Consider the following 16376-nt stretch of genomic DNA (forward strand, 5'->3'; position numbering starts at 1 on the left):
TTTGCATTTTGATTACAGCAATTCAGTAGTTGAACTGAAGCAGGGTTTTACTCCAGGCATCCCCCCAGAATCCTTAATTTTTCTGCCACATCTACTTTGAAATCACTTTCCAAGAGCGGAATATTTTTTCACAACTGTTTCCACAAATGTCTAAGTGGATTCCACAAATGTCACGTTTTCTGTTTTGATAAATTAATTAAAGACAGACATTGTCTAGACATGCAGTTTGAAGATGGATCTGTTAGATTTTGCACACTGCAACCTTTCGGAAGTTAACGAAAAATATATTACTTACTAAAAATAAGGCAAATAATGGCTATAAAAAGCAGCTTTTGTTCAAATTGCAAGAAATTACAGCTCAACTAATAGTCATCAAGCATTACTTCACCTTATTTATATCAACTGTTTATTTTGCTCAAACGAGAGTTTTGCCAAATCAAACCAAAGGCTCCTCCATGCATCTCGCAAGGAAAATTTCCATAATGCTAAGTGCAGAGAGAAAGGGGACATAATTGCAATGGAAAGATAATGACAGAGTAATTGCAGCTCTGAATGAGCAGGTTTATTTTCAGCACAGTAAAAGTCATAGCAGCTACCACCTACACACTCAGCCGCCCACAGAACCTGGCTTCACAATCACAACTTGCTTCTTCACCCATACAACAACAAAAGCCAATGCCCCATGATAAAGGGAATTCACCAGATAGTCATTGATGCTGTTGAAAGCAACAGTGATTTTGACCAGGAAACTAAGAGGTCTGTGGCTGATAGAAAACTAATTAGGATGCAGGCTATCACAGGGTAACATCAAGCTCTCGGATAGTATTGACAGAGTGGTATCAGTTCAAGGTTTTGCTTCCTGTTTGTTGGGTTGACACTGTGAATTAAGCTAAGTGCACACTCTGACATGAGATGAGAAAAATCTCCTAATTGTTTTGAACAATTCAACTAGACTTTCTTGAGAAATTGATCCACATTCTCCCGATTTAACATTTTATTCTTTTACTACAAGCACCAACTACATCCTAATGTAATTTTACTCTGTTTCTGACTGATTTTAGCATCAGTCAAACCCAGCTGACTGGACAGATATCCATTATGTCGAACACTTATCAAGTGATTTGAGCTGCATTTATTGTGCAAAGTTAATTTTTGAGTGTCAGGAGACCAAAACTATGCAAAGAAGCCAAAACAGAAATAAAAAGATTTGTCTTGTATGATGGGTTCATTCAGAAAATGATCTGAATCATGCAAATTGGTGTTTGTCTCAAGTCATTTAACAAGACTTGGGGCTGTGGAAACCTGCAATTCAACGTGACCAAACTGATGATTAAATGGGCTTATTATGAAATTAACAGTGCATTTTATTACATGGGTTAACAAACTGATTACTGCGTCATGCGTACCTGATTGAAGAAGATTATCACTCAATAGGAACAGCAGACTTTCCTGATTATTAGTTTTTCTCTGCCTGGTGCTTGGACAGACAATTTCAAATCCCCCGGATGTGATGGATTTAATAAAAAGCCTCATAGTTAATCCTATTTACATCACAATAGCAGCAGCAATAGAGATATTAGCCACTGAATATAATGCAATATGTTTTAAAATGTTGTAGTCCCAAGATTTTATGTGCAAATCCTGACACAATCATGGCCAAGTAGATTAAAAGATTCTTGTAATTAGTGGGTAAACTCAAGGCTGTTTTGCTGCTTTGTAATTAAATTATTGTAGCTTGTAATTGTTTTGTAAGTGCCTCATTATTACAAAAATAATTATGACATGGTTTGCTGTCTTCAATGTCAAACAGTACCATGAAAGACAGACTAAATGACACCCATGCCGCAGTTTTGATGTGCATATTCTAGATAACAATGAAATCTCTTGTGCACCCTGTATTATAACCTATCAAGATCTCCACGAGATAAGGCAAATGATGGCAATTTCCTAATTATAAAGGGAATTGTTCACTTTATCTGATGACACAAAAGCAGTCAGACTTGACAAGGAGGATGTGCAGTTACTGGAACAAATAGATATACTCTCACTTTTTCTTATCAGAGGTTTTTTTTTTTTTTTGGACAGCTGACAACAGGGAGCTGGTCAGTCTGCAGAGAAAACCCTTGTCACTGCTGCTGAAGTCCTGGATAGTCAGATAACGTCTCCTGCTCTCACAGATCAGAGCCGAGCTCACATGGGAAAGAGAGGCTGCGGTTAGCTGTGAGACTGAGGGATTGTAGGTAGAAAGTGAGGTCGGGCTATTTAAGGACTATGTGCAGGACGGGTCAACTGCTCACAGTTCAGAGGTCGGAGTATAGCACCGTTTAACTGGTTTAATGATGGGAGCTGAATACGCTTTGGCTGTAGCTCTGCCATCCACCAGTTCAATAATGCAGGCTGTCTATGTGATCAAGATGGCGGAAGAAAGACGTTTGTCACACCTTGCAGACTCAAGGTGCCTGAAAGACAGACAGAAATATTTTTCTTGCTTTAAAACCTTCAAATTTCTAAATGTTCGTATTGAGAAAAAAAATTCAAACCCAAGATGAAATTGTTGGAGTTTCTGCTAATATTAATCTGTCTGTCAGCTGAAAATTTACACTTACGGGAGCTGTTGTGTCCACAACAGCTTGTTTTACAAATCTAATGTTTATAACATGAGCTGGAGTCAACCATTCATCCCACTTTTCAGTCTCAACACTGTAAACAATCACTCTTCTCTCCACATATGGAAAAGTCCTTGAGCAAGACGCTGAACCCCAACCTGCTCCCAGTGAATGAACTGAGCACCTTGCATGGCAGCTGCCGCCCTTGGTGTGTGTGTGTGTGTGTGTGTGTGTGTGTGTGTGTGTGTGTGTGTGTGTGTGCGTGTGTGTGTGAAAATGGGTGAATGTGATTAACAGTGTAAGGCTTTGTGGGAGCTGCTCAAGTAGCTGGAGAAGAGCTATAAAATCCATGCACCATTTGCCACATGTGATGTATTGTGGATTCTGACAGCTTTCTGTCAGAACTGCCACTAACTCCTGCAGCAATAAGAACCACAATAGCTGTGTGGTCAAACCACACGGGACAGTTGTGCCCCAAAACAATCAGCCTTGACTCCAACCTTTGTGAACCTCACTCAAGTTCTTTTGCTTGCCTTTTTTCAGCTTTTAGGACAGAAACTAAACTTTCTTCTGAATATAATCCACCTGTTAACGTCCTTCTGTTCATTTGTGTGCGATAACATTGTATCCACATAGGGTTGAATGCAACCAGTATGGGCCACTCAGTCCATTCAGAGGAGGGAGGGAGAGGTGGGGTGGGACATTTGAACCGTGGAATTTTCACTGTGTGGTGAGCGGGGCTGACCACTGCACCAATTCAGCCATTACGAAGAGGTAATAAGTTTTATTTACTTCACCTGTCAGTGGCTGGAATACCTATACAAAAGCATATAGAAAGAACTATTCAGAGATTAAACTAAACAGAAAGTGAGGCTCTGTCTTGGCCCCTTAACTGTGGAGATTCAGAAGTAAAGGAACAGAAGTTGTGGTAATGTAGTTTTGAATCACTGTATCAGATTCAGCATACAAAAGAGTTTGAGGCAGTTCAGGGTTGGTTGGGAGTTGAGCGTGGTTATCACTTCAGTTGATCTGGACTTGTCAAGGAAAAAAGGCAACAGTCCAGGTGAAGAACATGTCAACAGTTTTTTCCAATTTAAAAATAGGTCTGAAAGACCAAGAAGTGGATGAATTGTTAGAGAAAAGAGTCTCTTTTTGGTTGTCAATATAGAAACAACCAAATTTTCCCCCACGGTGAGCAGTCTACTCTCTGTGGAGTCAAGAAAGAACTTGAATGATGCTTTTTTGGTCATCAATTCACTTTTTACTTTGTCCTTACTTTCCTACCAACTCTCCCCCTTCCCCTGTCAGACTGCTCTGGTATTTCTTGATGAATTTTCCCTCTTTTGATTTATATTCACTGGTCTGTCAGTTTTTCAATCCTCATATTGACTATTCATTTTTTTCTATTATAAATCCACATTGTGCTCTCCAAATTGCCCACCATTTCTCACCCTTGAGATGTTGACGAATAGATTTTATAGTAATGTCACATTAATTTCCCATAGCTTTTCTCAGACAGTGAGAAGGATGTTTGTGCAATACTTTTTATAGTTCTTTTACTGTTTTTAATTATGTGATGTATGTATGTGTAATGTGTAATGTCATCGCTGTTGTAGGGACGTCTTTGTAGTCATTGTGGTTGTCAAGGCATTTATGGCGCAGTTGCTGAGACTCCGAAAAATGTCCCTAAGTGGGACAATAAAGTATATTATATTGTTTTGTATTCTATTCAGTGCAAGTGTTCTCATTATGTTTCATTACAGTGGGGTATGCATGGCACTTCTTATTAATTTTTATTGTCTTTATTACTGAAATATTCAGTCTCGATGCCTTTGAATAAATCAATCAGCCACATATCTGCAACCTTTCCATCAGTCTGTTGATTAAAGGAAAAAAAAAAAAAGGTTAAGTTATTCTTTAAAGAAGCCCTGTCATGAAAAATTGACTTTCATGAGCTTTTAACATTGCTAGTGTGTGATTAAATCATAAAAACTTCAGTTAGGTCAGTGTTTATCTTTATTTATGCATATTAAAGTGATCTATATGAATATTCAGCCTGGCTTACCACCCGTCCACATCAGGCGGTGGCACCAATGGAGAACAGAAAATACACATGTGCAGCATCATAGCGTACTTTAGGAGAACTTGTGCTTGGTAGGGATGTGGCTGGGGCATTTCAGTGAAGCTTTGAACTCCTCCAGTCAACAGAAATGTGGTGAAATAGTAACTGTTTAGAAAACAGCTTTTGCTGATGCTTATGGCGTCGTTCCCAAGACAGTGTTTCAAGTGAAAATACGTCATTTTTTTACAGTTTTGTTTCAGCAAATTGTATTTACACAATGACAGGTACACATATAGTGGATTGCTTTTACAGTTGACTGTCTAAAACTACCAAGTCCCAGGAGAATATTGGCTGGGAGTCGCACTGCCAGTGACAGTCTGGAGGCAAACGTTGTTGTTATGGTCCATCTACTCATGCAGGTGCAAAAGAGCTACAGTTGTAGGACACATTTCAAAAAAGCTGCATATTCCCCCGTTTACAGGGAAACGAAGTTGAAACATTTTAAATGAATTGTGTTTTTCCCTCATTTCCACAGAAAACGTGTCAGAGCTTTGTTTTTAAAGTTCTGCCTCGGGAACAGCTTTCAAACAGGTGTGTTTTCACTGACTCCAAGCACCGTCGCCATATACACAGATGGAAAACACAACGAAAAGTTTCCATTTCCAAAGATTCTGTAAGCAGAGCCTCAGTCAACAGGTGGGCTGTACAATCTCTTCAGAAAACAGGTGACTTAGGCTACGTTCACACTGCAGGCTGAAGTGACCCAAATCCGATTTTTTTGCCCCTATGCGACCTGTATCGGATCTTTTCATGACAGTCTGACCGACACAGATCCGATTTTTTCAAATGCGACCCAGGCCACTTGGATATGTGGTCCTAAATCCGATACGTATCTGATCTTTTGCCATGCGACTTCAGTCTGAACGGCCAGGTCGCATTTATCCGACCTGCACGTCACGATGTGGGGCTGAAGACGTGTGTCTTACCGTGAGTGTTAAAAAAAAAGGCGCTCGCAGACGCACATTAAGGGAGTTCTTGTCATCCGAAAAATATTATTGAACTCCGTATCATTAAAGCCTCTCACATCACTGTTCCACCTCTCCTGACTGCGTTTCTCTGTTGCTGCCGCTGCCCCACAAAACGCCATGGCCAAAAACTCGGCTCTCTTCCTTCTCATTCGCTAAATTCTGCAGCGCCAGGACAACGGGGAGGAAAAATAATAATAATATCCACACGCGCGCTCTCCCTCTCTCCCTATCTCTCTCCCTCTCTCTCTCTCTCTCTCTCTCTCTCTCTCTCTCTCTCTCTCTCTCTCTCTCTCTCTCTCTCTCTCACTCTCACACACACACACACACACACACACACACACACACACAGAAGGAGCTCAGCGCGGCTGATTAGAAGCGCAGCACTGAAATGATTGCTCACTATTCAATTGTAAGGATGCGTGTTTGATCAGTTCTTAAATAAATCATTGACGCTTGAAAAGCTGTAGATTCTGTATGTTGTTTGTGAGTTCCGCAAACACTGAAGCGCGCTGCTGCGTGACGTCGTTATGTCCTCTTCTGCGCATGCGGGACACTTTTGGGTGGTATTCCGTTCAGACGGGAGATCACATACAAGTCGCATTTTATTGTAAATGTGAACGAACTCGCAAAAAAATCGGATTTCACAAAAAAATCCGAATTGAGCATTAAGCCCTGCAGTGTGAACGTAGCCAAAGAGGGTTGCCTTTCCCAGATTGTCTTGTTTATAACTTTGTTCCCACAAGAAATCTTCATTAATGGGGATTGAGTGGAGTTTAGACAGCTGAATGCAATGTTAATGCAATAAAGGCAACTAAAATTATAAAGAAGTGCACAAAGTTAGATGGCTGCATGTCGATATGTAAGAGCCAAAGTGAAACCCTTTGAATTACATTACTCCTTTGAAATGCAAACATACACTTAACTAAAAGGAGTCTTGCAGTCATGGGGTGCACGCACACGCACACACAGAGACATGCACACTCGCCCACCTAATATTAATAGCTGATGCAACTGGTGCAACCAATTTCACATAATTTCATTGGTAAATGTCCACTTGATTCCCTTTAATGTTAGCCTTTGTGCCTTGTTTACTTTTCTGGCTGCCAGGTTTGTTAAATAGCACATGGAAAACACCCACGGGGCTATTTCAGTTTCATTGTCAAGCCCATTTTTTATAGTCAAAGCCTCTGGTTGCACTTTAGCCATTTTATTTTATGTATCCGACTTCACACAATACTTTTTATTTATTTATTTTTTTTTTTTTTTTAGCAGGAGGGTTTTTGACTTCATTCCACAGGACACACACAGCTCCTATTCTGTGAAGTAAATAACATGAAAGACCACAACACCATGGAAAGGTGTCTTCTGCAGATGTGTCTGGCTCAAAAAGGCACAACTAAAGCAAAAACCACATATTAAAGTGTGTTTTGAAGTTTTTATTAACTCTGCCAAGGAGGTTATGTTTTCGTTATGGAAAAATTATGTTGAAATTTTCAGGAAATGTCTGAAATGGGACTCGGAGCAAGTAACTAGGTTTTGGGAATGATCTGGATTAAATCATTGATTTTGGATTGATTTGAATGTTTTGTTAACATTATGGTAAATGGGATGCAAACTTTGTATTCCGCAATATCTCGGTCTAAGGCAGTAGGTGATTTTAAAAGTTTGATCTAGATCCTGTCAAAATTCTGGATAATATGATCAGAAACAGAAAAAAACGTAGCGGTTCTGTGGAATTTTCATTGCAGTGAGGTAACACATGAAAATCCAGATATACAACTAACATCAAATTGTAGCGGAGGGTTGAGAATATTTTTGTTGTACATAAAAATTTGAGGGGGGGGGGGGGGGCTGTTTGGTGGAGGTCTATTATTATTAACATGATACACTTTCACAAGGTCCAATTATCTCTTGGAAAACAAAAAGCACAAACTAAAGGTTTTGTTTTCATAGAAAGCCTTCTACCATGATAATATCGAGATAAACAATGCCATGTTAATCAATGCCAAGATAAACTGGCACTGATCAGCAACGTAGGTGCAAGATTGCTGATAGGTTGAGCCCAGTTTGTGCTGCGAGAGAAAAACTAATTATTGCAACTTTAATGATGGTAATTTCATAGAACAATATATTAAAAAAAAATCATAGCATGTCATTTAACATCTTGTTTTGACAGCACACAATTCAAAGCAGCAGCTCGCAATATGGAAAAGTAAGAAGGTCAAAGTAGTAAATTCATAAGAAGGTGGTTTTTCTACCTGAATGAGAAAAACAAAGTAATGGCAATAATGCAATAACGTATAAGACAGAAACGTCTCTGAAAAACAAACAAAACTGACTCTTGTTAATATTATATAAATGAAATTACCAGTAATACTGTTTTACAAGTTCTGAAAGATCAGGCTGTCGTAGGTCTAGACAGAAAATTGCTTCTCTTAGATCTATTAAAAGTTTGACGAGTGCCTCACTACCTGATATATGTACCGATAAACAACTCTGCCCTTCTTCTCCACAGTCCAGTGCCTGTGATGTGAACTCAAAGGGGCATCATTTCATCTGTTGGCTGCAGTTAACCTTTAATCAGTTTGCTTCCAGCTACTTGAAGTTTCTGTTTAAAGCATTGCTTGTTGGCGTTGTGCCATCAACTAATCACATTGAAGAAAAAAAGAGAGAGATAGAGAGAGAGAGAGAGAGAGAGAGAGAAAGAGAGACATGAGATTGGGCCAAAAGCCAGTTCCTCTGGCATCCTCTGTCCAAGAGTTTGTATTCTGGGGCCAGGTCTGTATGTCAGGCTCTTTCTTTTACAAAAGCCTTCAAAACTCAACAAGTTTCTGTGGTTGGCTGTGAAGTGTTCCATCTTTATGTTCCTCTCTCACCCTGGTTTTAGCAAGTGTTTTGGGAGTCTCATCATATGATTCAGGATTTTTCCCGCGCTAATCACTGTGACTGATGCATGCATCAGCTTAATGTCATCTTCACCACAGCTACAGTATATTAGCAGTTTCAGACTCAGCCTGCTGATTGGAATGAGGATTGAGGTAACATGTTATCCGTAATAACTTTGTAATGAGAAAAACCATTTAACAAGTGGATATTCATTTTCAGCATGTACTGCAGGCCGCCTGGCTTTTCATCTGAGCCTCTCAGCATCTTGTCCCCAAATCCTGTATCCAGACTTACAGAAGATGTAGTACAAACACAGAAACTTCTTTTCCACTTTCCAATCTGTCAGTGACACAGCAAAAGTATTTCTCTTATTATAGACACGGCTTTGGGTGCTTGCGCACGGTGTTTTGGTCTATTCTCACCCAGAGTACAAGCTTAAAGGCTGTCATTGCTGTCAGTCAACTCACTACCGCTGTCTCACGTTGTGTCTGTTCTGGCTTTGGGACCGTTTGCTGATTTTGCTCCACTTAAGTCCAGATAAGCTGTCTGGCTGCTACCAAACCAAAAAAAAAAAAAAAAAAAAAAAAGAGCACTGATGAGCCCATCTTGAAACAGTTCAACTGGAAGTAATTACTGAGCCAGGCGGGGAGAACACTGCAGTCTCTTAATCAAGTGTTTATTTTTTTATCAGTGCTCTTGCATGATACTGAAAAGGCCTGATCATGCAGGAAGAATTATCCCAATGGAAAGTATTGGACTAGTATTGTTTGCATTAAACAAAAATAGCAGGGTGTTGGACGCACTGCCATGAGGAACTCCGTAACTGTGTCTGATAGGGATAAGTCATAGCTTTATTCATATAGCACATTTAAAGTAACACTAAGGAACTTTCAGTTTCCGTTGATTTTGGCGGCGCCAGTGGACAAAAGCGGTAGTGTTTTGCCTAAAGGAATACTACAGTTCCCATGAGGACTAGTGCGTGACGTCGTAAAATGCTGCTCCAGGTGGCATGCTGTCAGACTGAACTCGCCTACATTTGTTTCCAGTGGCTGTGTGAAGGACGGATAGCGACGAGGTAATGAATCTAATGGTGGCTAAACAATATTATATCATAATGTGACGCATGCCGTGTGCTGGGTTCCTACCACCCTCCTCACAGTTTCTTAGTCCAAGTGAAAGCAATACTGACGCCCTCAGCCCGTGACAGAGGGGTCATTCAACCCGTTGTAATTCGATGTGTTATCACAAAAGATATTAAAATGTTTTATTAAGGTTGAAAAGTTCCTTAGTGTCGCTTTAAAACAACCAACACTGATCAAAGTGGTTTACAAAGACAAATATAAAATAAATTAAAGGGGCTGTATCATGCTTTTTTAGCTAGTCCAAACCCTAGAAATGGCATTGACATGGTAATAGTTTATTTTTGGCGCTAAGGAAAAGTAATTTTGTTTGAAATAAAAGATTTTCTGGGGCTAATTCTGAAACCCGGAAGAGAAAACGCTCTGTTTCACTGAAAATCCCACCTCTCCCCCTGTGGACTTTGACTGACAGCTACTTCAACCAATCAGCGTTTCAAAACAAATGCGCTAGCTAGCTTTAGCTCTTTAGCTCTAGCTTCTTTACACGAAAAGACACGCGAAAACATCTTTTCCTGTTAGAAACTCACCAAGCGCAGACCCTTCAGACTCTTGCTCCTGCTTGACTGTTGCTTTCAGACGATGGTTAAAGTTATCTCCGTAATCAGAGTTAGAAAAAAGCAGCAACGCTGATTGCCGAGGGCCTGCGGGAGGGGGGCTCAGGGGAGCCATCTTCACAGTGTGACGTGAACGTGGGAAAACAGAGCGTTTTCACGGGTGCGGGAGGGGCTGCCTCTCTGAGCAGCACAACAACGAGGAAAGCTCAAATGCACAAGCACGAAGGAAAAAAAACGCTTTGGGGGTGTTTTTGGTGAGTACATAGCTATATAACAAGGTTAAAACATACAAAAAGTGAATTTTGCATGATACAGCCCCTTTAAAATAAAAATGAAAAAATAACACAACATAATCTGTAAATATAAAAACATAATAAAATAAGCTATAATGTAAAAAAAAATACATTAATAGTTCAGGATCAACATTGTCAGCAATAATTAGATGAGATAAACCCATACGAAATTTCTTTTAGTTTTACTTACACACACACAGCTAGCAAAGACCAGCAGACTCATATTTACCTCCGCCAGGAGGTTATGTAATCACGTCGGTTTGTTGGTTGGTTGGTTGGTTTGTTAGCAAGTTCACGGAAAAAGTAATGGATGGATTGCAATGAAACTTTGTGGAAAGGTGGGTCTTGGGCTAACTTAGAATCTATTTTTGGTGAATTTTGGTGATGATCCGGATCACTGTCTGGATCCAGGAATTTTTTTTAAGGATTCTTTATCATTGAGAGATAGGGCAGTCTTTCACATGGTTGGCCAGGCCCGCCGACACGGGGCGACAAACGCCTGGTTCACACAGGACGCGCCGCTTCCGACGCGGAAGTGGGAAGCGCCGCCCACCGACTTTCAGATTGGCGCCCCTGTTAACCTATGTGACGGTTCATACAGGAGGCGCGGGGAGCGCCGCGTGCGTAGCGGCTCGCGCCGTGGACCGCGGCCGCTCAGCTCCTCTCTATTTTCTCCGCGAGCCGCGCGCCGTGCACCGCCAGTTGAAAAGCTGGACAGAGCAGATCGCACCACACAGGAAGTCGGGAACAGAAAATACGAGAGAATCCGGTCCATTTTCAAATTAAAATCAAGTTAAATACCATAAATTATGTTGCTTTTCGGTTTTCCTTTTCAGATAAACACACACACACACACACACACACACACACACACACAGGGAGAGAGGGCGACAGGGCGACAGAGAGAGGCACCGCACGCCGCAGCGCTCCGCTCCAATCACAGCCCAGATCACAATGTTGTTTTATTATATTTATATATGCTGTTGTTGCTGTTGTTGGTGACTGATTTGAGCTGTGGCGGAGGTCTGCGCTCTCTGAGTGCCAATTTCTAGTTGTTTATGAATTGTTAAATATTTTAGGCCTGTAATACTCCCCACTTCATGAAATTTGACCATTTTGTGTTTGAAAACAATCAACATGTGGCTCATGCCTGTGGAGCTTCCTTAATGGCAGGTGTAATCAATTCTGCATCGAAAGTCGATCAGTCCATGGTTTTGCACTTTCAACATGAAATATTTAGTGGCCTTGTGAAAATCAGAATCTCCCTGTACTTTTATATTCCTTCCACGTGTGAAGAAATGGAACTAGAAACCATGACAAACTGTAGTCAGAATAGAAGAGTAAAAGTGCGTTTAGGGACATCTTTTTAAATGTTTTCGCATCCACCATTCATCCACTCTGTTCAGGATTCATGCCGTGCAGAGACCCTGCCTTTGTTTGTGGTCATTGACCCTGACCTGCGATTGGCCTGTCAAGAGGATGTAATCTACCTCTATCAGGTCACCGAGGACACCATTTAGAGATATCAACCATTCCAGGCAGCAGCAGGCAGAGAGAGGTTTGTTTTTGTTTTCAAGGTAGCGCCAGGGATGAGGCCAGCAGTGAGAACAGTCTCACATACTGTAACTAAGGAACTGGAGTGGGCAAATAAATAAGATTAGACAGCACAGGGCATCTGCAGGGTACACACACGCACAGACTGGTGCCCCAGAGCAATGCTTACATATCCTAACAGGAGCACGCTTCGCTCACAGTGCCTCCTCCTCTTCTCACTTAATCCTTCCTATCCCTCTCCCTGCTCTGAGGCTCTCCTCCGTGTTCCTTGGTAACTTGTCTTATTAATTCAGTGAACTGCTGGGTTTGAAAAAGTCAAGGAGAACACGGTTGATTCGTCTTTGGTGTCTGTATTGGACTTCACGCTATTAGCAGCATTGAAAGCACAAAGTGGACAACACATTGCTCCCTCTGCACGACGCGCGTTATTCATACAGTTAAATCAAGGCCAGAACAAGTGTGTGAACCTCTCATCCCATCTCATAAGTAATCTCATCAGCGCAGTGACATTCAGATGTGCTGTAGGTTAGATGTACCAAACCCCTATTAAAAATTCACCATATGCCGGCAGATTGTCCTTTACAATGTCCCGTTCAGCAGTGGTTTTCAAGGACCCCAGAATGTTAAATAGTCAGTGTTCATATAAAGCTACAATTATGTTGTTTTCACTCATCAACACTTGAGTTATTGGGTAAAAAAAAACCAAAAGTCAGACAGCAAAACAGCCGCAATCACTTTTTGTTACGCATATGTAGGTGTCAGAAGACTGCAGAGCTTTCAGACGTGCTATGACAAGAGCCCTAATGAAGAGATGGTGTTCAGCAGTGATACCATGAATAAAACCTCATGGGTTGGCATGTCAGGCTTGCTAAAAGTAACCTTGATATGTGCTTCATGTTGCCTTTGGCCTTTTATTTTTTCAAGACTGAAAACACTCCATAGGAACATAACTCACGCAGTTTTTTTTTTTTTTTTTGCCTCTCAAGGCAATACTTTGATGCTCAAACCTACAGTGACATAGTTTATTTCAGAAGCGACTGGTTAATGTTGCTGTCAAGTGGAGTAAGAACTGCAATTTTCAACTCATAAAACACACACTTACAACATATTCTTCTGAAACAGCCTCCATTTTTATTCAGTTTTAAACCTGTAAAGCACTTTTTGCTGCATTTTGTGCTTCAAGTGCTTCATAAATAAAGCTTATTTTGATTGGATTTGAAAGAAACCTTTGCTCCTATAAACTGTCATGAACTGAATTGAAGTTTCTTACTTAGCTAATATTATTACCTCCTGTCTTCATTCTAACTTTAGAAAATGTTGTGAAGAGACTTTCACTGCCTTTATTGCGTGACTGAGGTTAACAATCAAAGATAACAGGCATAGATTAACAGCAAAGTGGGAACAATTACATTGCTGGGAAAATAATTGCTTGGCTGTGAAAGATGACATTAGGCGCAGGGATAAAGTGAGCTGTATGAAGGTGGGAGTGAGCGCTGCAGCCTGGAAGACTGTTGAGCCAATTAGAGTGACAGGGAAAGAGAAATGGAGTGAAACTGGATAGAACATAAACTGAAATCTAGACAGGTATGAAGGAGCTGAACTGCTTAGACTATTTTCTGTGCGTGCTTGTGTGAATGTGTCGATGAGGGAGTTCTCGTCCGTCCTACAAAGAGAGCACCAGAGCAGTTTTTTACCCAACAGACCAAGGACATCTGATGGAAGTAAAGACCGTTTGGCATCCCCTCACTTTGCTGTCTTCAAACTCATCTCCTCTGTGTCTGTTTCTTCTCCTCACATGGGTCCGTCTTCTTAATCGTCCTTGCTTTTCATTCATTCTTTAGCCGATGACCAGCGACCGTCGAATTGACACTAATCAATCAGAGCGAGCTGGGTAGTTGCTCAGTCTTCATACCCAGGGCTCCAATCATAATTCTTTATTCGTACTTCCCCAGTTCGGATCACTTGTATTAGGAAAATTGCTTCCTAATTATGATTCTTGTGAGTGAAAAAGAGGTTAACTGTTCAGTTCAAGTGTTGATCATTAAGGCAGCGGGCATGCTTTATCACTTCAGCTTCTTCTAAATGTGATTAAAGTAAATTTGCTTCATTCATTTATTCCATTATTCCTATAAACTGAGACCAGGCACTCGAATGGTTTGTTAAAAATGTTTTTTAAGCTATTCTTTATTCACTGCTTAGCAAACACGCGCTTGTGCTTGGGTTTGTTGTGATGCTTCATAACACAAATATCAAGTGGCTTTGATAAAATTTACTAAATCTTTGAATCAGAAATGTTTTAGAATTAGACCAAATGTTGAGTTAATTAAAGGTTAGTAATAACATGAAGTACTTACAGTATCTCATTAGGCAGCAAAAAGTAGTTGAAGACACAAAAATGCAGGAAAACATTGAATTTACCACTTCAATTCACACTGATCTCAACTAATGTAGGAAAATGCCTTTGTGTGTTCGAGTCTCAGAAGATAGCTTTGCTCTGTTTAAACTGGATCAATTAAATCCCCAGTCTATGAGCAGGATGACATCTGGTCCACTCAGAAGCACCGACATTTTAATCAGACAAGAAAACAAAATACAAACCTCACATCAAAATAAACAGACATGCTTTTGTCTCCTGGATCCATCTGGAGTGTCGTTATCCCCCCGTACGATAATTTGGGCATGACACAGTGGTTTCTGAATGAATTGCGCATTAAATCTGTTTCATACATGAATACATTTAACAGAGAGAAACTGGAATATGTGCAGAATATATATTTTCACTGGGTTGTTAAAGAACTCACTGGGAACAACAATACAAAAATGATTTGTGGATGATTTGTGTCAGTTTTCTGAGTACACAGTCATTTGATGTTTTTCACAGTAGTTTCCTTTTAATTAGACTTGGCCATTGAAAAGAAGTAAGGTGGCTTACAAAACCTATATAAAAAAAACCTGTATATGGTCACTGACCAGTTCAGGAAATATACTTGTGTAATCAGATTTGATGCAGTGAGACACCTCCTTCATAAGTCCTGCCAAAACACTTATTTTTTTTGACACACATCATATTGGTTCCTCTTAGCTCACGGTGATTTGTAGTTACCCTCAAGCTGAGTTATCACCTGCTAATGGAGCCCTGAGGCATTATCAATAGACCAGTGAACTCTCAATTCACTCATACAGAGTGAGTTGCACTTCAGCAACTAGTAATGAAATATCTTGTAAATAATATAAACTGCATTGAATAAATCTAGAAGTGGATGACCGCTGGATGAATGATCGTCTCTTGTGAAAATATAGTGCGTCAAAAGCGGCGTCTGGGTCTCACTAGAGAGTCTAAAAGTGTACCTAATAAAGTTACCAGTGGGTTATAGATGCTGATTTTAAGTAGCTAATCAGTTGTTTAAACACCTTTTAAATATTTGTGAGAAGCGGCCACCACAGCAATGCAAAGGTTAGGATTTCGTCATTTTGCTGATGCTGTAATTTCCTGAAATTATTAAATGTGTTAACAACTCCTGTCATGACTTTGAGTGACAGAGAATTAAAGGAACATGTGTAATTGGTGGATTTTGGTCAACATCAGCGCATGCTTTCACAAAAAAAGATCTAGGTCCCAAATTCACTCAGCAGCATGACGAGAATACCAAAGAATCACAAGGTGAAATCTGAAGTGCAGCGAGGAACAGATGGCTCACACCGAAGCTTGATCTCAGCATCATCTTCTCAGTCTGGGATTAAATGAACAGACAGAACTGAGACAACCTGCATCCTCTGAAGAACGGGGATATTCTGGGAACAACCTACCTGCCAGCTCCCTCAGAATACGACCTAATCCTCACAGACGTAGTGACGTCTTAAAGACAGCATGACAGTCAGATCAAATATTAATTCTCTGCAGGTGTACTGCTCCTGAAAAAACTTTCTATTCTCCTCACAAAAATGTACCTATTAAATGATAAATCAAAAATAAACCACAACTGTGTCAAATGTACACATTAATTTCAGCCCCATTAAATGATTTCCTATAAAAGTGAAACAAGAGAAACCAACAAAGATTTATCAAATAAAAGTTCTGATCTTTGTTATTTGTTCACAAGAGTTCTCACTACAACACTCAAAGCGCAGCAGATATTTACTTTGGACTGCAAAAGAGCACAACTAACAAAGCCACACGTTAAGGGCTGTGAAAGCATTAATGCTACAGCCTACAGAAATTCAGTGACGTTCAGTGAGAAATTCAGTGAGAGAAAA

General features: G+C 40.3%; 1 protein-coding gene across 1 annotated transcript in view; it reads left to right on the top strand.

Annotated features, from left to right (window-relative positions):
- Positions 1-16376, top strand: part of drd2a (dopamine receptor D2a) — a 53690-nt gene that overhangs the window by 9779 nt on the left and 27535 nt on the right. The window lies entirely within an intron of this gene.

This window comes from Salarias fasciatus, chromosome 14 (genome assembly GCF_902148845.1).
Source record: "Salarias fasciatus chromosome 14, fSalaFa1.1, whole genome shotgun sequence".
Classification (NCBI taxonomy): domain Eukaryota; kingdom Metazoa; phylum Chordata; class Actinopteri; order Blenniiformes; family Blenniidae; genus Salarias; species Salarias fasciatus.